Source organism: Astyanax mexicanus, chromosome 1, assembly GCF_023375975.1.
Source record: "Astyanax mexicanus isolate ESR-SI-001 chromosome 1, AstMex3_surface, whole genome shotgun sequence".
In the NCBI taxonomy this organism is placed as follows: Eukaryota; Metazoa; Chordata; class Actinopteri; order Characiformes; family Acestrorhamphidae; genus Astyanax; species Astyanax mexicanus.
The window spans coordinates 123,752,501-123,778,882 of record NC_064408.1 but is presented as its reverse complement, the minus strand read 5'-3'; the positions used below and the strand labels follow the sequence as shown (position 1 = coordinate 123,778,882).

General features: G+C 42.6%; 1 protein-coding gene across 3 annotated transcripts in view; it reads left to right on the top strand.

The window, feature by feature from the left end:
- The window catches only part of LOC111188569 (NLR family CARD domain-containing protein 3-like), a 223,288-nt gene that overhangs the window by 8,920 nt on the left and 187,986 nt on the right, over window positions 1-26,382 (top strand). The window contains exon 1 of one of the 3 annotated variants that reach the window (XR_007427270.1): window positions 8,650-8,854. The exons of the other annotated variants lie outside the window; for them this stretch is intronic. The gene's annotated coding sequence lies outside the window, so the exon portion shown is untranslated. Of the gene's footprint in view, window positions 1-8,649; window positions 8,855-26,382 lie in introns of those variants that run through there. 3 annotated transcript variants of the gene reach the window in all.

The following is a 26,382-nucleotide window of genomic DNA, read 5'->3' as shown; positions in this document are numbered from 1 at the left end:
CAAAACCGCCAACTGCCATCTGGTTTGGGCACTAACACAATAGGGCTTGACCAGGCACTAAAGGAGGGCTCAATGACTCCCAGTGCCAGCATCCGTTGGACCTCTTCCTCTACCACCTTCCTCGTGGCCCCGGGCAGATTTGGGTAGTGGACCTATTATGTCCATCCCAATTCTTTCAAATGGGACACCAATGATAGGTAGAGGAATTAAAGGGGCCGGAGGAGGTTTCTTTGGAGTAGTGAGTTGGCAGCGTGGACATCGCTGGCAAAAATTTTTTACTTCAGCGTGGATACCGGGCCAATAGAAACGGGGCAGGATGCGGCTCAGGGTGTGTGTACATGCTAAATGTCCGCTAAGAGGATGGCGGTGAGCGAGGTGCATGACTGTATCTACCCGGGACTGGGGAACTAACAACTGCTCTATGGGTTCATTTTTCAGGAGGGTGGCTTGGTAGAGGAGATTGTTTCTGACAAAGAAATAAGTGGGAGGAAGGGGTTGTGGCCCATGGACGGTTCCGTTGACTACTTTTACATTATCCCAGGCATACTTCAGTCTGTCATCCTCTCTCTGTTCTCGCTGGAACTCGGCTATGACCTGGTGATACAGGGAAGAGAGGGGATTAGAGTAGGCTGCATTCTCACCTTCAGAGCTGGCCTCCTCACTCTCGCTAACAGCAGGGACCAACAGGGCTCGTCTCCTCCGTTCTCTGGGCTCCTTTCGCCGGGGGCGTGAGCTCAGATCATGGGTTCATCGCGGGGGCTGGGCAGAAGGTGGTTGTTCTGGTTGGGCATTTTTCGATTGTCTCGGAAAACGAAGTCACCTCCCGCATGTTCTTCCCTTCGCGGACGGCTGTACTCACGTCTGGGAGCAGGGTTGTCCTTTTTTTCGTTTCTACTAAGCGAGAGTATAAAGTCTGCAGCTTCTGTGGCCTCTACCATCTCTTGGGCAGTACTCGGGTCTTTCAGGCACAATGTATTTTATATTTAATTATCGAACCTGCACATAAAGGGTATTTTAATGTAAATAAAAGAATGAGTGTTATATTTGCTATATTAAATTATGTACATATCAGTGGTATCAAGCAAATAAAAATGTTGTTCCCTTGTGCTGGTTGTGTCCATGGAACGGGACAACAACTATTTTGCAGTGTGTTGTGTCTGGCAGACTAGGTCAATTTTCCTTCAATGCTAATGTCAGTATAAATGAGAATATTTGAATGTATTAAGAAACTGATTTTAACTGAGAGCTTTGGTGGAGGAAAAAATACTATTATAGCTCCATATTCCACCTTCAACAATCTGGAAAGAAGAAATGTGCCATCATTTTGTATGTTTGTGTGTGTGATTATGAGAGAGTGAGACTGCAGCACAGTGATGGTGAGCCGAAAGTTTGGAGGAAAATGAAACGAGAATGAAAATGGATGGCTTGATAAGTAGCTTGCTGGATTAGCATCTCTGCTACTCGGTCACACTGTTAAACAGTGCGAGTGACCACGAGCACACTCACAAGACAAACCTGCCAGTGTGAGCTCATGGTTAGCCTATGCTAGCTCATCGAATGGTCATTCTCAATATACGCAGTAAACGTGTGGAGTAAAGGCGTTTACATTGTTGTTTTTCCCCCAGTGATTAGCATACTCGATAGCGTCAGCTTGCACATCGTTAACACAGCAACTAAGATATTATCATAGATGATGCGTATCACATACTCCTCATCTACATATATTGACAGTAGCTGGATATGTTAGTACTAGGGCTGTCAACGTTAAATACGTTAACGGACGCTGTTAATTTGTAATCAGTAACGTGTTACTATTTTTTTTTTACCCAAATTAATTAAGGCACCAAGTTTGACCCCTACTTCCGCCGTAATCTGCCCTGCCCCCACCCAAGATTCAGGAGGATTCCCGATGGGCTGGCTCATGTCAATCTCAAGTTTGGGCCTGTTTGACGGAAAAAAATATTTTGACACTTAGCTGTCACTTATCTAATCTTATTCTTGCGATCATTTCCATTCAACTATGTATGCATTCTCTATTCGTCTGACAGCACAGCCTCTACTTCGCAGCAGATTAGATGGGTTTAACCATCTGAGGGAATTCTCCCCTCCCAAATGTTTGAGTTGGTTGCACCCACGAGTGGTCTTTTCTGGAGCGATAAAATTAAATATAGCAACACAATAGCACGAAGCGTCAGTGGGCTGTGATGGAGGGTAAAAAGAGGCAAGGTGAAGCAGAAAAGGCCAGATTAAAAAAACTAAAGAAGATGGAAGAAGAAGCTGCCAAATGTGCAAAATTTACAAACTTGCTTTCCAGAGGACAGACTCCAGCTGCAGCCAGTAAACAGAGATACGGAAATAATCCTGTAAGGGAGTCGGTAGGGTAGGACTGTACTTAGGAACTGGTACCGTATTGATAATCGCCACGGTATGTCGGTCAGAACATATGTCACAGGAGGCAGACTTCAGTTTATTTAGTTTACTTTCTTCAAAAACATACACAAACAGCAATCAAAGTCAAAGTCAAAGTCAAAGTGTTTTTTATTGTCATTTCAGCTATATACAGAGTACACAGTGAAACGAAACAACGTTCCTCCAGGGACCATGGTGCACATAAACACAGTGTAGACAGAACAATAGTGCAACAGTACAAAAGTGCAGACAGACAATACAACACAATACAGACAAAGAATAATAAATAACTAGACAGTGTGCAAATTATGCAGTGTGCAAAAAAGACCAGGTGAGGTAGTAATTACTCTATTACACAGTGTGCAATAGAGTTCAGTGAGGTAGTAGGGTTTTTAGTGCTTTCCATTTTCTGGGGTAAGTGGGGTAAGAGTGTGTGTGCATGTACAGAAAAACCATCAGTTCAGTCTCTGCAGTTGAGGAGTCTGATGGCTTGGGGGTAGAAGCTGTTGCAGAATCTGGTCGTGCTGGACCGGATGCTGCAGTACCTTCTTCCCGAAGGCAGGAGGGAGAACAGTTCGTGTGAGGGATGGGTGGGGTCATTCACAATGCTGGTTGCTTTGCGGATGCTGCGGGTGGTGTAAATGTCCGTGATGGAGGGGAGAAAGACGCCGATGATCCTCTCAGCTGTCCTCACAATACGCTGGAGGGTCTTGCGGTCAGAGACGGTGCAGGTTCCAAACCAGGCAGTGATGCAGCTGCTCAGGATGCTCTCAATGGTCCCTCTATAGAAGAGTGTGAGGATGGGTGGAGGGAGACGGGCCTTTCTCAGCTTCCGGAGGAAGTAGAGACGCTGCTGGGCTTTCTTGGCTCTTAACACTCTCCACAGAGGACCCGTCGATGTTGAGTGGAGAGTGGGTGTGTTGTGCTCTCCTGAAGTCAACAACCATTTCCTTTGTCTTGTCCACATTCAGGTGAAGGTTGTTGACTGTACACCAGTCTGTCAGCCGCTGCACCTCCTCTCTGTATGCTCACTCGTCGCCTTTGGTGATGAGACCCAGCACGGTTGTATCATCGGCGAACTTGACAAAGCTGTTAGAACTGTGTTTTGCAGCACAGTCATGAGTCAGCAGGGTGAACAGTAGAGGACTCAGGACACTGCCCTGGGGGGCCCCAGTGTTCAGTGTGATGGTGCTGGAGGTGCTGCCCCCGAACCGGACTGACTGGGGTCTCCCCGTCAGAAAGTCCAGGATCCAGTTGCAGAGGGGGGTGTTGAGGCCGAGCGAGCTTAGCTTCCTGATGAGGTTCTGTGGGATGATGGTGTTGAATGCTGAACTGAAGTCTATAAACAGCATTCTGATGTAAGTGAGGGAGAGATGAAGGGTGGTGGTGACGGCATCGTCCGTGGAGCGATTGGGACGATACGCAAACTGCAGGGGGTCCAGTGAAGAGGGCATTTGTGTCTTGATGTTCCTCATGACTAGCCTCTCGAAGCACTTCATGATGATGGGTGTAAGTGCAACGGGACGGTAGTCATTGAGGCAGGACTCTGTGGACTTCTTCGGCACAGGGACGATGGCACATTGGGACAGTGGCGCTGCACAGGGAGATGTTGAAGATGTCCGTGAGAACATCTGTCAGCTGGTCTGTGCACTCCCTGAGCACTCTGCCGGGGATGTTGTCTGGTCCTGCAGCTTTTCGTGGGTTGACTCTGCGCAGAGTGTTCCTCACATCCACTGCAGTCAGGCACATCACCTGCTCGTCCGGCTTGGGCATGGTCTTTCTCGCCATCGTGTTGTTTTGTGCCTCAAACCGTGCATAAAAGTTGTTCAGGGCATCAGGGAGGGAGGCATCACGTTCACAGGACGATGGCATTGTCCTGTAGTTGGTGATTGCCTGGATGCCCTGCCACATGCGCAGCGCGTCACCCGTGTCCTTGAAGTGGCTGTGGATTCTCTGGGCGTGTGCGCGCTTTGCCTCTCTGATGGCTCTTGACAGGTCGGCTCTCGCTTTCCTCAGGGCCACCTTGTCACCCACTCTGAAGGCGGAGTCGCGGGTCCTCAGCAGCGCACGTACCTCAGCAGTCATCCAAGGCTTCTGGTTTGGGCGTGTGGTGATGGTCTTGGAGACAGTGACATCATCAATACACTTGCTGATGTAGCCAGTGACTGATGCTGCATACTCCTCCAAATCAACAAAATCGCCTTCAGTAGCAGCCTCCCTAAACATGTCACATGCAGTGCACTCAAAACAGTCCTGAAGGGCAGAGATGGAGCCTGCCGGCCAGGTTTTCACCTGCTTCTGAACTGGTCTGGAGCGTCTGATGAGTGGTGTGTATGTTGGAGTCAGCCAAACACACATGTGGTCCGAGAACGCGAGGTGGGGGCGGGGCTCCGCCCGGTACGCGCTAGGGATGCACAGGGGGTCAAACTGAGACTTGACAAGTTATCATTTGAGGTATGGTTCGTTCATGGTATGGTTCTGTAACAATGAAAGGACAAGAAATACAGACCACATACAATGAAATGCAATATACTGATTACTAAATAAACTACATACATGGCAATACACTCCCTCAGAAATAACTAAGGCACTGGTAATGATGATAGAAGTTGTCAACTGAACTACCAATCATGCCTTACACACTTTAACCCTTCAAGGTCACCAGTTGAGCTACAAACGGCTGCTAGCTAGCTAAATAATGCTTTGTCATATACACCAATACAGTGTTGTAACTGCAACTTCGTATTACTTTGACATAATGCACCAAATATACAGTTTACCAAGAAAATATAACTCTATTTAATGCATTAATGCTAAGTAATGCATTGCCAGTAAGAAATGTCCAACATAAAGCATTGTTCAAACAATTAGAATAGCTAACATTAGCAGTTCAAAGTTAGACACATAAATGACCTAAATTCGGTAGGAAACATATCTACAAACACCTAAAACATTACTACAACTGAAATTAGGCAGGTAACACTCACCATTCTTCATTTACACACACCACAAACAAACACAAAGAAGAATGGCTGGGGAGCATGTTTCCTCTGACCTACTCCAAAAACTTGCAGTGTCATAATGGCTGATTAAAGAAATTGTAGACACCAAATATGCCATTTTAAAGCTTAGAATCTCTGCTTTTCAGTTATCTAGCCTATTTAGCTGTTTATCCTTTTAGAAAATTAATATTTAGGGCGAAATATGCCTTGTTTATTAGAATTATGATTCATAATTTCCATATTGCGTTTTTGTACTAATTATATTTGATCCAATGCGGACATGTTATACATCATTTAAACTGCCTAAACCTCTGGGTTACGGAACCTTTTTAACGTAGGGTGTACGGTTCCTGAATTAGAGTCGAAAGAGTGTTTATACTTTTTACCGCAGCTTTAAAAACAGGCTCTTTGATCAGCCAGGCTCACACGCTCAGCCCCCACCCCACGCTCACCTCTGACTCCTGTCTTAAACACCGCTCCACAAATCAGCAGATCCAACAAACCAATCTGCAGTAATCCTCATTTATATCCAAACAGTGCTTGAAGACATTTGAGTAATAAAAAAAATTATTTTAATCTGCTGTAACACAAATTCCCTTTAAGCTACCCGTATATAACTTATGTGGATGGAAAGCATAAAGTCTCGTCTGATCAAATTTGTGTCGACCGACTCTGTTGGCCAATCAGGTGGCGAGTTCTGCAGGCAGAGAGGTGAGGTAGGGGCTTGCTACCCGACACTTAGGCCCCGTTCACACGAACCCGGGTTATTTTAAAAACAGGTTTTTGTCTCCGTTTTGGCCTTCCGTCCACACGAAAACAGCGTTTTCGGTCACTGGAAACGGAGGTTTTCGAAAACTCTTTCCAAGTTGGAGATTTTTGAAAACTCCGCTCCAGCGGAGCCGTGTGGACGGGGGGAAACGGAGGTTTCAGAAACCGCTGATGTCACACAGCGAGTCTGCGCATGTCTGCTTTTTGTTTAGCATTAGCTTAGCGATCGGGAGAGAAATGTGTTCGGCGCAACAACAGCGAATTCCGGCCGCGTACAGCATATTTACACCCTGCTGATCCAACTAATGATCTAACTGCCCTCTCTCACCCAACAGCGCAGAATTACCCAGAACCAGCTTTAAGTGCTGTAACACATTTTACCAGTGTAGCTGAGACGAGTGATAGTGGCGTGTTGGTTGTTCCACACGCTACTCTATCAGTATGAGCTTTAATTATACTGATCCAACACCATCCTGCATATACTGACAGACCAGCTACACCAGCAAACTCAAAATACATCATTTACTGTTACTGGAGCTTGTCATCCAGCCTGTTTACTCCCCAGCCTCTCTGGCTGTTACAGCAGGGTCAGTAATGTGGGATATAGTGATTTGTTTATAGATTCTGATTAAGTTTATTATGCAGTGAAAAAATAAGATGTTTGGTGTTTGTGGCTCGTTGTTTTAGTAATTAACGTTACATTAAGCCACGTTAAGATTCGTCCTTATAACAGACTTCAGTGGAAAAAAAAACCCACAACAAGCATTTTTACGTTAAGTGGTTCGTCAGTTAGCTGGGGTAGCTCTGCGGTTTTGGAGTAACACTAATGCTATACTGTGACGAGAAAACGTCCAAATGTCTAGAGAATTCCTGTTCATTTCAGGGACTTGAGTGGTATGGCGTTTCCGTGTGGACGGAGATATTTCTGAAAACGATGCTCGTGTGGACGGGGCCTCAGAGAGAGAGGAGCTGATTCTTGGATTTAAGGAGGGGCCTTTTAAAGATACAGTGCACAATATCTCTTCTTTAGGAGTAGAATATACAAAAACACCTTCTTTACTGCAAAATAAGTTATATAATAAGTTGTTTTTATTCTTATAAAGTTTCCAGTCCTTTAGAGAAAGAAAGTACAATTACAAGTTTAAATCTCTATAATATCTAACCAGTGAAAGGGAGCAGTTTAAAATTTAACATGGTGATTCTAAACACTTTAAAGCAAAATATAGAGCTGCAAAACACTTCATCCATATAAATATTAAATTTTATGGATCTAAAAAATTAAAATAGAAAATCTGAAAAGCGCCTAAAACATTTCCTGTTTTTTTCCGTATTTTGACCATTACATGTTCAATTAAATTATTTTAAGTGTTTTCAATTAATTTTGTAAAGGCTTCTAAATAATATTCATTCATAAAATTACATATTTTACCTTTTAAGTATTTATCTGATTTAAATTTGAATGAAACATGTTTAAGTGAAGGGTGTTCTTTTAACTTACCAACATATACTTGAACTTATATGCAATAAAAAGGCATTGTAAGAGCTAGCTGCTGTTTCATTTATTCAAATTCCTCCTCCATGGAAAAAGTGGGCCAGATTTGGGCATGAAACTCTTGGGCTGAAAAAGGGGCGCAATGGCCCTACACACACACACCCACACACACACACACACGTGCAGACACACACACACACACACACACACACACACACACACATCCGCACTCCTGCACTGCACTGCTCCTTTTTAAATATTCAATTTAAGTTTGAAATTATAAATCCTCACAACCAATTTTACAGTCCAATTTATCGTGCATTCTTTATTCCGGCACCCTATTTTGATTATATTTCCCCTCAAACATACAAGTATATACCATTTATTTTAATTGACACCACTAATATACATATAATTGCATTTTACATTACTTACATTCATTATTTTATTTACATTTAAATATCCACTATAATAATTTATGTCTGAAGAAAAACAAATGCGATTAATCGCAGTTAATTTTGTTGTGATTAATCGGATTAAGTTTTTTAATCGATTGTGCCAAAACCACAAAGTTACCCCTACCCTGTGTTTTCAAGTGTAACCCTTCGCCTTGGAACAGAGTTACAAGAGGAAGGGGTGAAATCCTCCCCGTTAAAATTGGAACAACCCTTCAAGCACCCGATATACGTCATCATGAGCGCTAAAGTTCAGTAACCTAGCTGCTGGTTAACTAGTTAACTCTATGCCATCGTACGTCTTCAGAAAGGGGGGCAGATCGTACAGAAATTAATTATTACTGTCCATTCTTTATTTTCTCTGTAAAGGGGAGCTAAAAGCTAGCTTGCTAGCTAGCTACAGAGACAAACTACTAGCGATCTTTTTATGCTTATGAAGAATTTGGCCATAAAACATTGTACACATTAAACTGGGTCTCGGTACATCACTGCACTAAACTACTGTTCTGTTCTAAGAGTGAAGCTCTTCAGTTCCTGATCTTTATTAAAGATGTGCTGTGTGTTGGAGTTTCACTGTGTAAATGCTGGAGTTTCACTGTGTTTAATGTTAACAGAACTGAAACCCAGAAAGGAGCTTCTCCAGAACCCAGCTGTGTGTCTATGAAGAGTGATCAGTCCATGGGTTTCCCTCCTGATTTCAGCAGTGAAGATATGACCTCTGACCCACAGTGAGTGAAACACCAAAGCTTTTTTACTGATTATTACTGTAATTTACTTTTTAATACCTATAACACACACAACTCACACACACACACACACACAAAGAGGAGGTCCTCTGTAAGATTGTGCGTTTCTCTGTACACAGCTGGGTGTGATGGGGAGACGGGATTTAGATTAGAGTAACTGACCTGAACAATGAGAGCAATTTACAATATCAGCTCCAGGTTAGAGAATAGGGTTGCAACTAATGATTACTTTGATCGACTAATCTGCAGATTATTTTTCAGATTAGTCGATTGGTCAACGATTATTTCTTCCATACCCTCCATATTTGCTTGCTGTGAGTTTGGCTCCTGTTTTTAGATTTCTCAGATTTCTTAGATTTTTAGATCAGTTCAAAATGATAGAAAGAGCTAAACATAAGATTTAAATACAGTAGAAATGTCCTGAAAGTGCTGCTATTTAGTGAGGAAATGTGTAATCTGTTAAACTGTGTGATTGAGCCCATTACCCTTCTCCCATTGTGTTTCTGTCCACAGTAATCTGTGTAGTGCTACAAATTAATGATTAGTTGACTATGAACATTTGGAGTCTCCAAATGTTTATAATCGACATGTCAATTATATCGACTAATTGTTGCAGCCCTATTGGAGAATTACACATACAGTCATATGAAAAAGTTTGGGCACCCCTATTAATCTTAATTATTTTTAGTTGTAAATATTTGGGTGTTTGCAACAGCAATGTCAGTTTGATATATCTAATAACTGATGGACACAGTAATATTTCAGGATTGAAATGAGGTTTATTGTACTAACAGAAAATGTACAATATGCATTAAACCAAAATTTGACCGGTGCAAAAGTATGGGCACCCTTATCATTTTATTGATTTGAATACTCATAAAAATTTTTTACTGACTTACTGAAGCACAAAATTGGTTTGGTAACCTCATTGAGCTTTGAACTTCATAGCCAGGTGTATCCAATCATGAGAAAAGGTATTTACGGTGGCCAATTGCAAGTTGTTCTCCTATTTGAATCTCCTCTGAAGAGTGGCATCATGGGCTCATCAAAACAACTCTCTAATGATCTAAAAACAAAGATTGTTCAACATAGTTGTTCAGGGGAAGGATACAAAAAGTTGTCTCAGAGATTTAACCTGTCAGTTTCCACTGTGAGGAACATAGTAAGGAAATGGAAGACCACAGGGACAGTTCTTGTTCAGCCCAGAAGTGGCAGGCCAAGAAAAATATCAGAAAGGCAGAGAAGAAGAATGGTGAGAAACGTCAAGGACAATCCACAGACCACCTCCAAAGAGCAGCAGCATCATTTTGCTGCAGATGGTGTCACTGTGCATCGGTTAACAATACAGCGCACTTTGCACAAGGAGAAGCTGTATGGGAGAGTGATGCGAAAGATGCCATTTCTGCAAATGGCAGAAAAGAAGCCAGGTATGCAAAAGCATACCTCAAGCGACTCTGTTTATAGCGTGTTTGCAGAAATGGCTTCTTTTGCATCACTCTCCCATACAGCTTCTCCTTGTGTAAAGTGCGCTGTATTGTTGACCGATGCACAGTGACACCATCTGCAGCAAAATGATGCTGCAGCTCTTTGGAGGTGGTCTGTGGATTGTCCTTGACTGTTCTCACCATTCTTCTTCACTGCCTTTCTGATATTTTTCTTGGCCTGCCACTTCTGGGCTTAACAAGAACTGTACCTGTGCTCTTCCATTTCCTTACTATGTTCCTCACAGTGGAAACTGACAGGTTAAATCTCTGAGACAACTTTTTGTATCCTTCCCCTGAACAACTATGTTGAACAATCTTTGTTTTTAGATCATTTGAGAGTTGTTTTGATGAGCCCATGATGCCACTCTTCAGAGGAGATTCAAATAGGAGAACAACTTGCAATTGGCCACCTTAAATACCTTTTCTCATGATTTGATACACCTGGCTATGAAGTTCAAAGCTCAATGAGGTAACCAAACCTATTTTGTGCTTCAGTAAGTCAGTAAAAAGTAGTTAGGAGTATTCAAATCAATAAAATGATAAGGGTGCCCATACTTTTGCACCGGTCAAATTTTGGTTTAATGCATATTGCACATTTTCTGTTAGCACAATAAACCTCATTTCAATTCTGAAATATTACTGTGTCCATCAGTTATTAGATATATCAAACTGAAATGGCTGTTGCAAACACCCAAATATTTAGAACAATTTTTTTTTTAAGATTAATAGGGGTGCCCAAACTTTTTCATATGACTGTATATCTATATTAGTGGTGTCCAATACTGAAAAAAACGATATTTCAATAATGTCTGCACATAATAGGCACTTTAATGTAAATTAAAGAATGAGTGTTAGATTGGCTATACTAAATTATGTACATATCAGTGGTATCAAGCAAATAAAAATGTTGGTGCTGGTTTTTCCCTTGGGAACAGTGTACAGTGTGTTGTGTCTGGCAGACTAGGTCATTTTTGCTTCAATGCTAATGTCAGTATACATTTAAATATTTTAATGTGCTGAGTAACTGATTTTAACCGAGAGCTTTAGTGAAGGAAAAAATAATATTGTAGCTCCATATTCTACCTTCAACAACCTCAAAAAAAAGAAATGTGCCATCAGTTGTTTGTGTGTGTGATTATGAGAGAGAGAGACTTCAGCACAATGATGGTAAAGCAAAAGTTTGATGGAAAATGAAACATGAATGAAAATGGATGGCTTGATAGGTAGCTTGCTGGATTAGCGTCTCTGCTACTTGGTCAAACTGTTAAACAGTGCGAGTGACCATGAGCACACTCACATAACAAACTTAGAACAACATAATGGACTTGTTACCTGCCAATGTGGTCGCATGGTTAGTCTATGCTAGCTCACTGCATGGCCATTCTCAGTGTACCGGTGAAGACGTGGAATAAAAGCATTTTCATTTGTTGTTTTTCCCCACTGATTAGCATACTCGATAATGTCAGCTTGCGCATAATGAACACAGCAATTAAGATATTTTCAAAGACGATATGCATCACACACCCCTATTCTACATATATTGACAGTAGCTGTATATGTTAGTACTGTTTCACTGACCTGGTAACGGTGCTGGTGCCAAAATCCTGAATGGGGTGGGGTTGGGACATGTTGGGTGATGTGAGTAGGCCTGTCTCGATAATAATGTGGGGGAGGAGTCACAGGCCTATACCTTGTCCTTCTAATGCTTATTCTGTCTATCTGGTACTTTAGATGAGACTTAGGTGAGACACTAATTTAAACTAATCTGACTCCATTTATAATTATCAGCTAGGTAAATTACCAGTTAACTATTATCAGTAACAAACTTACTTGAGAAGTAGAATCTGTCTAATAAAACCAGGTCTGGTTAAATAGTTCAGTGATAGGAGATACAGGCATAAAAGCTAGACAACAATAGTACATAACATGTGAGAACAGCCTGGTACCTGGGTTGAGATGTTCAGCGGTCCAGAACTTAGTCGACATTAGCGGTTACAGAACATAACACTCAATCTTATCGGTTTCCCTCAGAGGTTTAAAATATGGCATAGCCAACAAAACTACATAACATGTGAAAACAGCCCGGTACCTAGGTTGAGATGTTCAGCGGTTCAACTTAATCTACATTAACAGTTACAGAACATAACACTCAAACTTCTTGTTCCCCTCAGCGGTTAAGAGCTTGGTATAGCACCCAGTGAAACTCACTATATAACTATGAAATCTAGAAACTCAAAGAATCTAAGACTACAGACCTCATGGCTCTTAGGCCTACTAAGAAAAAGACTCAACAAAGTAATTACTACAGATTAACAGTTAATGGTTTATTGTGACCTAAATTGCCATATGTAACAATATAACAACATTCCTAAAGTAATCTAAAGACCAAGTCAAACAAGATAACAGTTAAGAATATTGCATAGTACATTTGAAATACAATGTTACATAGTATATTTGAAATAGTTGTTACATGCAGAGCATGGGAGGTCTCTTGGTTACAGACAAACTCAGAGAGTATGTCTTTGTGCTTTCCTTAAATATCCAACCAGAATAATACACTTCATATTTACATGGTCCGCAGCACAGGGCGTCTGTGAGCTGATGTACCAGAACCGAGTCGCTGCGCTTTCCTTCAAGCACGCTGGCTACTCAGCAATGCTGCATCAGCAGCAGCTCGAAAAGAAGCGGTGGCTGACTTCACATGTATCGGAGGAGGCATGTACTACTTCTTCACCCTCCTGGTGTGTTGGGGCATTACTAGTAATGGGGGGAGTTCTAAGGAGTGGGTTGGTTAATTGGCTGTGCTAAATTGTGGAGAAAATGGTAAACATTTTAAATATAATTTATATATAAAAAAAACATGACCATGATTGTTTCTTGTTGTGTTTATTTGCATGTAGTTTAGTAGAGACACTTGAGAGAACTATGAACGAAAATAGAGAACTCTTGGCTGATTTCTGCGCCCTCAATGAACCTCAATAAATGACTGTTGGAGGAACTTTCTTTCCCCACAAGGTCTGTAATAAAGTCACCTGGGTGTCCCCAGACCACAGAACAGAAAACCAGATCGACCATGTGATGGTGCGACAGCGGTTTGCAGATGATTTGGCCTTGTTGTTGAAGATGTGGACAAGTTTGTCTACCTAGGTAGTGTGGTTAGCAAGACTGGAGGCACAGACGAGGACATTCTGGCTAGAATCAGAAAAGCCCAACAGGCTTTTGCAATCCTCCGCCCAGACTGGAAGTCAACCGTTATCCCTAACAACACCAAGCTTCGACTCTTGAACTCCAAGGTGAAGTCCGTGCTGATGTACGGCTCAGAAACATGGAGAGTGATACAGACCAGCTCCAAACGAATCCAGACGTTCGTCAACAAGTGCCTAAGGCAAATCCTCCATCTGAAGTGGTTTGACAGAGTGCCAAACGAAACCCTGTGGACCAGAGCAAACCAGCAATCCATGGAAGTGCAGATCAGGAGAAGAAAGTGGCGTTGGGTCGGACACACTCTACGAAAGTGGAAAACGACTGTAGAGGCCCTATGCTCCACCAGGAGAAAAGAGGCTTGAATGAATTTGTTCTGTCCTCTTTTATCCTAATTTGGGACACCCATACCCCTTGGCGTGCACTCACAAAACAGAGGGGTAGGGGTAAGGGGTAGGGCAAAGGGGTGAAATGGGATTGAGCCTATGTGTGTGGTGGTCAAGCAACATTTGTTTTATCGCCCCTAAAACTGTGTTCTAGTGTTTTAAAAACATGACATTTGTTCCTTCTTTAGTGGGAGGGAATAAAAGAAAATATTTTTTTGTGCATGGATTTATTTAACATCTCAATTGCTGGGGTGAGTAAATACACCCAGGATTGGACAGAAAGGGTTTTAATACAATTTATAGAACAGAAATGTACTCAGAATAAATTATAATACATTGCAACATACTTTGGTAAGTCACTCTAGAAAACTTATAACTTAGTGCCTCAAAACTTATGATTCAATTTAATTCAGTTCAGTTTTATTTATATAGCGCTTTTTTACAACAAAAGTTGTCACACAGCAGCTTTACAGAGACTGTGGTGACAACAGTGGCAAGCCAAACTCCCTTACATTAAGATTAAGAACAGTATAGGGAGATAATGTGGAGCTATTGCTAATGTAACAGCTATTAATTTATTCAGTCTGTTATTTGATTTAGAAAGAGGTCCTTGTTGGTTTAGCAGATATGTAAAGTTGAGTGTCAATCAACTTATAACAAATAAAGGGTGACATAATTACAAAACCTTTATTTAACCTCTATTTATTATTAGAAAGTTGAGCTCTGTTTTTCACCTTTAAGAAACATTTCGAAAAGTATTGGTTTAATGCAGTTTTTAATTAAAGGTCTTTTATTTATTTTTAAATCTGATTTTCTGATATTCTTTATTTTATTAATAATTGTATCATATTTTATTAGAACCAAAGCTTTTAAGATCAGCTGATTTATTCACGTGGATTACAGTGTGGATTTTCTGTTCATCCACAGTACGAAGAAAATAAACAATTACAGGGAAAAACTGGACCACATATTCGAGGTTAGTCCTAAACTATATATTTGACGGAGATCTCCATGATTTCAGTTTAATTTCACTTTAAAGTTTTGATACTAATCATAATTCATTCACCTTCAGTTTCTGGAGTATTGTAACTGTATAATACTGCTATATGATGCTGCTCAGTAACATTATGTTTAAATTCTTTTACATACTAGAGCATCCATAACCTCCACAGATCAGTGTCATCATCTCTCTCTCTGTACTGTAACAGCTTTAGTGATTCTCTGATGTTTGTTCTTAATCAGAAGCTGCAGAAGAAATGTATCTCTCTAGTAAAGAACGAGCTGAACACTTTCAAGAAGCTCCTGAGTCCAGATTACCCAGCATGCTCTGAGAGAGAGGTGGAGGATGATCAGAGGGAGGGGGTGCGGATGATCACACTGCACATCCTGAGGAACATGAAGCAGACAGACCTTGCTAACACACTAGAGAGCAGTAAGAGTTCTTGGTCATAATAATGGGTACCAACTTAAAGTGCTAATTTATTTTCTCAGTGAAGTCCCAAAGGGAAAAACAATAGTTATTAAATTCTGTAATTGTAGGATAATAAATCACAGTGTCAACTGTAGTCCTTAAACTTAACACTTACTGATTTTGTAGGTACACCTTGAATATCTCTAAAGCAGCTGCTACAAAAACACCATAATACAGCCTTTAATTTTAATTATTATACCAAAGATTTGTCCTACACTGAGAACTAATGCGTGATCCCAGCTGATTACATTTTCCTTATTGTCTTCTTCTGTTATCAGAATTAGCCCCAGCATGTCAACGAAAGCTCAAATCCAAACTGAGGGATAAATATCAGAAAATTAATGAAGGAATCTCAGGCTATGGAAACTCAGCACTTCTGAATGAGATCTACACAGAGCTCTACATCACAGAGGGAGGGGGTGGAGATGTCAATCAGGAACATGAGGTGAAGCAGATTGAAGCTGCATCCAGGAAAAGGCAAACTCAGGAAAGACCAATCAAATGTAACGACATCTTTAAACCCTTACCAGAACAGAACCAGCCCATCAGAACTGTGCTGACTAAAGGAGTTGCTGGAATTGGAAAAACAGTCTCAGTGCAGAAGTTCATTCTGGACTGGGCCGAAGGAGAAGTAAATCAGGATGTTCTCTTTATATTTCCACTTCCTTTTAGAGAGCTGAATCTGATGAAGGAGAAGAAGCTCAGTCTGTTGAATCTTCTTCAGAGCTTCTTCACAGAAACACAAGAATTAAAACAAAGACATTATAAGAGCTACAAGATCATGTTCATCTTTGATGGTCTGGATGAGTGTCGCCTGCCTCTGGATTTCCAAAACAATGAGAAATTGGTAGATATAGAAGAGCAAACCTCAGTGGATGTTCTGCTGACGAATCTCATCAAGGGGAATCTGCTTCCCTCTGCTCTTCTCTGGATCACCTCTCGACCAGCCGCTGTCAGTCAGATTCCTCCTGAGTGTGTTGATCAGGTAACAGAAGTGCGGGGTTTCAGTGACCCTCAGAAACAGGAGTACTTCAGGAAGACAATCAGGAATCAGGACCTGGCCCACAAAGTCTTCACACACATCAGGTCTTCAAGAAGCCTCTATATCATGTGCCACATACCAGTCTTCTGCTGGATTACAGCCACTGTTCTAGAGAGAATGCTGAGTGAAGCTGAGAGTGGAGAAATTCCCAAAACCCTGACGCAGATGTTCACACACTTCCTGATCTTTCAGATCAAACACAAGAACCAGAAGTACAGTGGAAAAAGTGACCCTGATCCTCAACAGACTAGAGAAAGTATTCTGGCTTTGGGGAAACTGGCATTTCAGCAGCTGGAGAAAGGAAACCTGATCTTCTACGAGGAAGATCTAAGAGAGAGTGGCATCGATATTAGAGAAGTATCAGTGTACTCAGGAGTGTGTACCCAGATCTTCAGGGAGGAACATGAGCTGCACCTGGGGAAGGTCTTCAGCTTCGTACACCTGAGCGTTCAGGAAATCCTCGCTGCTTTATATGCGTTTCTCAACAGAAAAATTCCAAAAGAACAATCCACTGAACAACAAACCAGTAAAGCTTTCAAGCTTTTCAGCAGGTCAACGATGACTGGCTTCCTCAGCTGTGCTGTAGACCGAGCCTTACAGAGTGAGAGTGGACACCTGGACCTGTTCCTTCGTTTCCTTCTGGGTCTCTCACTGGAGTCTAATCAGACTCTATTACGAGACTTACTGACCCCATCAGAGAGGATCTCTCACAGCAACAAGGAAACAGTCAAATACATCAAGAAGAAGATTGAGAAGAGCTCCTCTTCAGAGAAATCTATTAATCTGTTCCACTGTTTGAATGAACTGAATGATCACTCTCTAGTGCAGGAAGTTCAGAAATACCTGAGTGGAGGTGCTGACCGTCGTCTTCATCAGGACAGCCTCTCTCCTGCTCAGTGGTCAGCTTTGGCTTTTGTGTTGGTGAACTCAGAAGAAGAGCTGGATGAGTTTGACCTCAGTAAATATCACCCATCAGAGGAGTGTCTTCTGAAGCTGCTGCCAGTAGTCAAAATATCCAGAAGAGCTCTGTAAGTATTTTCATTCAGTTCTTCATTCAGGTTTTTATGAATTGCTGATTTTTAGCACTTTTCATTGATTCACAGGTAGATTCACATTATTTACATTGTTACACATTAGGATGTTACACATTAATTATCCTGTTTGTGTAATAATAATTAAACCCTCACATTATTCTAAACAGTACAGATAATTTATAAATGAGATAATTTCTGTCTTAGACTGATCAGAGACAGCCTTAAGAAAATAGTTTAATAGTTTAGGCAACTTATGTGTGTCACGTCTGGTGCTGTTAGCTCCTCTGTCCCTTCCACACCAAGCTCTAACGGAGGTTCTCAGGTTAACAACTACACTACCCAGAATGCACCACCCGCTGACATCACGCACTCACCTGATCACGTGACACCTCACCTGCTTCCACCAGGAAGCCCCGAATACTGATTACTGGCACTATAAAGGTGCACGCCAAACAGACTTCATCGCCGCGTATTGTAGGTTATCCTCGTACAAAGCGTTACTTATCTCTTGTCTCAGTTTACTTTGTGTATGACCTTGCTTTTTGTTTCTCGACGCCGATTTTTGCCTCTGCCTTTGATATTGGATTGTTTGTGTATGACCTGGACTGTGCTTTCACCACCGCCTCTTGGATTACCTCTGATACTGGATTACTTGTGTATGAACTCTGGACTGTCTCTCGTTTATGGTATGGTTTTGTCTACATTGCTCTGTCTACTGGTGATCACCCCTGTTTCTGTATCGACCCTGATTACATCTGTTTATTTCTATAATAAACATACTTTGTTTTTATCAGTATCTGCGCTTGTCTGCTATTCTGTTCTGACCATGACAGAATACGCGGCCGAACAAAATCAGATAGCAGATACTGAGGCTATTAGATCTGGTTTAGCCAACCAGGGGAGGCTACTCGGTCAGCACCAGCAAACGCTCGCTGGTGTGACCCAAGCTGTTTCTGAGCTAGCCCGCCAGCAAACCACGCAGCAGCAACAACTAGCTGAGCTGCTAGCTCACCTCAGAGGCGTAACTGAGCCTAGCCCTAGCCCGTTAGCTGCCCCCAGTATGCCTAACGCTAACTCTTCTGTGCCTGGATTTTCTGTCTCTAAACCGGAGTTGTTTGATGGGGATCCGGAAAAATGCAGCGGTTTTCTTTTACAATGCTCCGTGTTTTTCAGTAATTCACCGCCTACAACCGATAAAGCTAAGATCGGTTTCATTATCTCACGGCTTTCTGGTAAGGCACTCGAGTGGGCTACAGCTATTTGGGAAGACCTTTCTGGGGCTAGTTACACTGACTTTTTGGTTACTTTCCGCTCAGTTTTTGATCATTCGCGTTATGGACAGTCTAATGGAGAACTTTTGCTGGCTCTTAAGCAAGGTCAGAAGCCGGTGGCTTCCTACGCTCTGGAGTTTCGCACTCTCGCGGCTGGTAGTGGGTGGAATAACGCTGCTTTGATCAACGTGTTTAGATGCGGACTTAATCCAGATGTACAGAGGGAATTAGCCTGCAGAGATGATTCCCTGACCCTGGATCAGCTCATTTCACTGTCGATCCGGTTGGATCAACTTCTCTCGCGCCGACCCAAGATCAGTCCTCGCACTCAACACACTCCTGTGTCTCTGCCCCGCGCTCCCACTCCAGAGAAAGCTGCGCTGCCTGCCCCAGAGCCCATGGATATCCAGAAAACCCGGCTAACTCCAGAGGAGCGGCAGCGTCGAATCCGGCTTCGCCTATGCCTTTATTGTGGAGAGGCCGGGCATTTCAAGGCTGAGTGTGGTCTCCTGACCCGACCTGTGAAAGCTCCAGCCCTGGGACAGCGCGTGGAGTGCTCTCCACGCGCTAACGTGGTACGTAAGCACAACACAATCCTTCGCTCTAAATGTTTTACTTTGCCTGTTAATATTATGTTACCTACTGGTATGCTCTCTGTCCCAGCGCTTGTAGATTCCGGGTCGGAGGGGAACTTCATCAGCCAGGACCTAGTTAAGGAGCATGGAGTGCCCACCAGAGAACTTCTACGTCCATTGGCCATCCATGCTGTTGATGGAAAGACTGTCCGCTCCAAGCCGGTTACCCTGCAGACTCTGCCCATCACTCTACAAGCCAGCGCTCTTCATTTTGAGGAACTACCACTTTTCGTGCTTCCCTGCACCGAGCATCCAGTTATCCTGGGCATGCCATGGCTGAAGACTCACGATCCCACTGTCTCCTGGCGCGATGGGGATATCACGATTTGGTCTGCTCACTGTCATGAACATTGTTTAGCTCTGGATAGTCTAGTTATTCAGTCTACTTCTGTAGAGAGTCCTGAAATTTCTGATCCCGTTGTTGTACCCCCTGAATATTCAGAGTTTGTAGAAGTGTTTAGCAAGGAAAACGCTACTAAATTACCTCCGCATCGATCTTATGATTGTGCCATCGACCTAGTGGAGGGTGCCACCCTACCCAAAGCTAGAGTCTACCCCCTTACACTCGATGAGGAAAAGGCTATGCATGATTATGTCACCGAAGCATTAGCCCAGGGTTTCATTCGGCCGTCGAAGTCCCCTGTCGGGTCTGGGTTTTTCTTTGTTAAGAAAAAGGACGGGGGACTGAGACCTTGTATTGATTATAGAGGTTTGAATGCCATAACAAAGAAATTTGCTTACCCTTTGCCCTTAATTCCTTGTGCTCTCGAGCAACTGCGTACGGCTACTTACTTTACCAAGCTTGATCTGCGTAGTGCGTACAATTTGGTTCGCATTAGGGAGGGGGACGAGTGGAAAACAGCGTTTACCACCACCAATGGCCACTACGAATATTTAGTTATGAGCTATGGTCTCGCTAACGCCCCCGCAGTGTTTCAGTCATTTATGAATGATGTTTTTAGAGACATGATTGGCAAGTATGTTACACTTTTTATAGATGACATATTAATCTATTCCTCAGACCTTGATTCCCACGTGCAGCACGTGCGCTCGGTTCTCCAGAGACTTTTGGAGAACAATCTATATGCTAAAGCCGAGAAATGCGAGTTCCACCTTCAGAGAGTCGCATTTCTCGGCTATGTTATCAGCTCCCAGGGAGTCCTTATGGATGACTCGAAGGTAGACGCCGTTACTAGCTGGCCTGTTCCCCAATCTATCAAAGATCTCCAACGTTTCTTAGGATTCGCCAATTTCTACAGGCGTTTCATACGCAACTTCAGTACCATAGCTGCCCCCCTTACAGCATTAACTAAGAATGCTACCAAAATTCTCAAGTGGTCCCCTGAAGCTGACCAAGCTTTCCAAGCGTTAAAAGCCGCCTTTGTCTCTGCCCCCATTCTCACACATCCTAATCCAGATTTACCCTTTGTTGTTGAAGTCGATGCTTCTAATACTGGCATCGGAGCAGTTCTCTCACAACGCAGCGGTTCACCGCCTAAGCTTCACCCCATAGCCTTTTTCTCAAAGAAAATGTCACCAGCGGAGCGTAATTATGGGATAGGGGATAGAGAGCTGCTGGCTGTAAAACTAGCTCTAGAGGAGTGGCGTCACTGGCTGGAAGGTGCTGCACATCCATTCACCGTTCTTACTGATCACAAGAACCTAGAGTATCTCCGTACTGCTAAACGTCTAAACCCCCGTCAAGCTCGTTGGTCATTGTTTTTCTCCCGTTTCAATTTTTCGATCTCGTTTCGTCCAGGTAACCGTAATACTAAAGCTGATGCCTTATCTCGTGTTTTCAGTGCCCCAGACGACACATGCCACGCTTCCGAACCCGAACACATTCTGCCACCCACTGTGAAAGTAGCAGCTATTAGATGGGAACTCGATGACCTTATTCAGCAGAGTCAAGCTAACACACAACCTCCGGAGGGTTGCCCTCCTCACAAGATTTACGTACCTGAGCAGTTTCGCGATCAGCTCATTGGCTGGGCACATGCTGCCCTTACGTCCGGTCATCCAGGCGTTACACGCACGCTACAACTAATCTCAGCTCGGTACTGGTGGGAAACCATGCGAGCTGACGTTCAAACTTTCGTGGTTTCATGTTCTATCTGCGCACAATGCAAAACACCCAAAACCCTTCCAGCCGGTAAGCTATGTCCTCTACCTGTTCCAGAACGACCATGGTCACATATTGCAGTAGATTTTGTTACCGATTTACCTGAATCTGAAGGTTACACTACTGTCCTTACTGTTGTAGACAGATTTTCTAGGGGTGTTAAGTTTATCCCTTTTCCTGCTCTTCCTACTGCTCTTCAGACCGCCCAAGCTATATACACACACATTTTCAGACATTATGGGGTCCCGGAGGACATTTTGTCAGATAGAGGTCCTCAATTTACTTCTAGGGTATGGAAATCGTTTTTTGAACATTTGGGTGTACACGTGAGTCTCACTTCTGGGTTTCATCCCACTAGTAATGGTCAATGTGAGAGGGTTAACCAAGAGTTGGGGAAGTTTTTAAGATTGTACTGTTTTAAGCATGCGTCAGAATGGTCTCAGTATTTAATTTGGGCTGAAATAGCTCAGAATTCCCTGATTAACTCCACGTCTGGTCTCACTCCATTCCAGTGCATTCTGGGTTACCAGCCTCCGTTAGCTCCGTGGACAGCATCATCCACTGAGATCCCCGCTGTCGACGACTGGATGAAGCGGAGTGAGCAGGTGTGGGAGGAGACGCATCAGCAAATCTCGGAGGTTTTACGAAAATATAAGGAGCAGTCCGACAGACACCGTGGTACCACCCCCCAATACCAACCCGGAGACAGGGTGTGGTTGTCGACCCGGGACTTGAGGTTTGAAGGGGCCTGTAGGAAACTGCTGCCTAAGTATATTGGCCCATTTAAAGTGTTGTCTCAGGTTAATGAGGTGACTTATAAGATCGAGTTGCCGGCTCAGTACAGGGTGCATAACTCGTTCCATGTTTCTCTGCTCAAGCCTCTTGTCCCAGGTCCGCTTGCTGAGGGTGTTCCAGATGACGTGCCGCCCGCGGCAGTGGAGGGGGAGGATTCGTCTACCTATGCGGTTCGAGAGGTGTTGGATTCACGCAGGCGTGGCGGTGTGCTCCAGTACCTCATAGACTGGGAGGGTTACGGCCCTGAGGAGCGTTGCTGGGTTGCCGCCGGTGACGTGCTGGATCCTGCTCTACTGGCCGAATTTCATGCCCGTCACCCTAGTAAGCCTGCTCCTCGACCCCGTGGGCGTCCCAAGCGCTCACTCTCTTCTTCGGCTCCGGTGCGTAGGGGTTCCCAGTCTCGCAACCCCCGCCTGCCCGTCACCTCTGAGGCTACGCCTGGTCCTCCCGCCGGTACTCCCTGCCCGTCGGGTGGACGTCGTCGTGGTCGTCCCCGTTCCGGCTCCGTTCCGACTCCCTTGGGGGGAGGTACTGTCACGTCTGGTGCTGTTAGCTCCTCTGTCCCTTCCACACCAAGCTCTAACGGAGGTTCTCAGGTTAACAACTACACTACCCAGAATGCACCACCCGCTGACATCACGCACTCACCTGATCACGTGACACCTCACCTGCTTCCACCAGGAAGCCCCGAATACTGATTACTGGCACTATAAAGGTGCACGCCAAACAGACTTCATCGCCGCGTATTGTAGGTTATCCTCGTACAAAGCGTTACTTATCTCTTGTCTCAGTTTACTTTGTGTATGACCTTGCTTTTTGTTTCTCGACGCCGATTTTTGCCTCTGCCTTTGATATTGGATTGTTTGTGTATGACCTGGACTGTGCTTTCACCACCGCCTCTTGGATTACCTCTGATACTGGATTACTTGTGTATGAACTCTGGACTGTCTCTCGTTTATGGTATGGTTTTGTCTACATTGCTCTGTCTACTGGTGATCACCCCTGTTTCTGTATCGACCCTGATTACATCTGTTTATTTCTATAATAAACATACTTTGTTTTTATCAGTATCTGCGCTTGTCTGCTATTCTGTTCTGACCATGACAATGTGTTATGTGTTTTTGGTTAAAATTAATGCATATCCTCTGCAGATACACACTAAAATAGTGCTGGGTTATTTGACTAAAAGAATCACATTTCAGTATGCTTTAGAGAAATGTTGAACAATACAACGTGATGAACATTTATCAGCATTTATTTGTAACATCAAACTCTGCATATTTAAATACTTAATATCTTACTGTACATCCCAGTACAGTACACACTGTTGCTGTTACTGTGAGGCATTAGTTCAATAGGTTTTCTGTTCTACCGGAATTAATGTCCTGTTTATCTCTATAGATATTGTTTAAGCTGAACATGATGGAGTGTTTGAGCTGTGCAATACAAGCATTCATCTGCCATCATTTATTCAGCACATTAAAGATTCTAAGTTAAAAAGAATCAAAACCACCTTAATCTTTTGAGTTAAATAATTAAGACTCTGTCCTTTTTGCCTGATGACAGACTATACAATTAAGCATAATTGTACAATGTGTACTTTTCCCGTTATGATAGCAAAGACACACTGACGTGCCCAAAATCAAGCTGCATGGTGTGCATTTGATGCTAAAATAGGGCCTTTAAACAAACAATAAGCACATACTGACTCAAACTATGATTTGAATGTGGAAATCTGTGGAAAAGCACAGCACATCCAATAAGAACAATAGCACTCTATATCTTTTATACAGCAGTTAAAACCTGGTATCTTAAAGAAAGCACTGATTGATTTTACACGCTGTTCTAGTTTAATGTGTGCAATGTAAACATGCTCGCATTTCACTTTTCTGGAGGCAGAATTACAGATTTACACCAATAAACACATTTAATCATTTTATTTTTGTTCTCTTAAAAATATGAAGAAGTGAGTCAAGGTTTATGAAATCACACAAATGGAAAAAAACATTTACCTGAAGAATATAAATAATGTGATCTCAACATTCTTATAAACAGAGAAATATTTGTCTGCTCAAACTCATTTCCTACATCTTAGTTCAGCACTTTCCGAAAAAGGTGAGATAAGAGCTAGTAATTTAGGGCTAGTAACAATGCAAAACCACAAAGCATATTTCCAAGCTCTACTCTAAAGCATCATTACTGTTTGTTTGCTCTAACAGATACCTAAAGTTAATAATATACAAATATAATGAATATTTAAGTTTTAAAGGGCAGAAAGAAAAATTATAGGTTCAGTAAATTCACATACCCTGAAAAGCCCCCTTGCTCTTCCTCTGCTTTTTAAAACTTTTTCTTTGTCCATTTTAACTTATTTCAGTATAAAGAAACACCAGTACTTTAGACAGACAATATATTTTACAGTTTAATTCTGTTTTTTATTATTTGTCTATCCATTCAAATAAAAAAATCCTTATTAGGGTTTATTGTAAAATCTGTTGTTTATACTTGTTTTTAGACTAGCTTCATGCAATCTTGGAGTAAAGACGTGTGAAAATCTGGGAACAATTTTAAACCTGGAAAACTCCTCCCTGAAAGAGATAGACTTCAGTAACAATGACCTGCAGGATTCAGGAGTGGAGCTGCTCTCTTCTGGACTAAAGAGTTCACATTGTAAACTGCAGATTCTCAGGTCAGTGTTTCTGTGATTTTTGTTTTGAGATTATACAGGTCTAATTGTGAAATTCCGGTGTTTATATTATATTATATACATTATATTATAACAAATCACACAAGAAAAAGTGTCTTGTGAAGGACAAATATGAACTCTCATGGGTTTGTAGTCATCTTAAGAATGTCCAACTTGAATGAACATTTGAGACATATCACACAAAATTGTGATGCACAAGCAAAAAATATTTTAGCTGAAGGTAATGTGAAAAAAGCGTTTATTGAATCTTAAAGTGCATTATTTCCTTAGTCTGCCACGTTGTTCCCCTTTCCTTCTTTCTATTTTCTCTCACTCACATGTTTTTTTTGCTCTGTCTGCAGATTATCTGGTTGTATGATCAGAGAGAAAGGTTGTTCTTCTCTGGCTTCAGCTCTGATTTTAAACCCCTCCCACCTGAAAGAGCTGGATCTGACCTACAATCACCCAGGAAAGTCAGGAGTGAAGCTGCTTTCTGCCAGACTAGAGGATCCACACTGCAAACTGCAGACACTCAGGTAGGTCTGAATTGATCATTATTTCATCAACGTATTGTGAGACAAATGAACATGTTTATTTTTTTCTCCGTCAATATTGACTGTTGTGCTCTAATGGAGGACACTTTGCTGTGTGTGTGTGTGTGCTGTGCTTCACGGGGAAGCAGAGTGTTGGGAAAGTTAGGTGTTAAAGTTGTGAAACACATTGCATTTTAGGCAGGGGTGCAACTACATACTTTTTGAGGTGTATGCAAACATACTGTCTCCGCCCACTGAGCTTTGAAAAACCAGCAAGCTGATTGGCTGTTTCTCCTGAAAGGCGGAACTTTATCCTTGAACTGGCTCTGTGATTCACGTCAAGAGATTTTCCATTCACATACGCTGCATACTCCCTTTTTGAGCCACTGATTTTGGGACTTGTGATAAATCTAGTTGTAGTCACCAGGTACAACAGTGGAGCAGCATGTAACCTTAATTCTGTCATTCTGTTTTATTTTTGTTTGCACGGCCACATTTTTGTATTATGCCATAGCTATCTGTACTAAATGCCAAGTACTTTGTTTTGGCTCATCTTTCCGGTGGTAAAAAGAACCAATGTTTAGGTAATACACTAGAAGAGGTTGAACAGTTTAGCTGTTCCTGGTCATGAAGACAGAATCAGGATAAATTAGGGTTGGGTGGTATGACAGTATTTTGGTATACCACGGTATTTAAATATGGTGACGGTTTTGTAAAATAGTGACAGTATATTAACCACGTGACGTGCCAAATCTGTACTTTGAAAAATGGGATATTTAAGACATTCTGCGCATCCACAATGAAAGAGCAGTGGGAGGGGTAAGCAGTTGTAGCTCACTGATTGGTTATG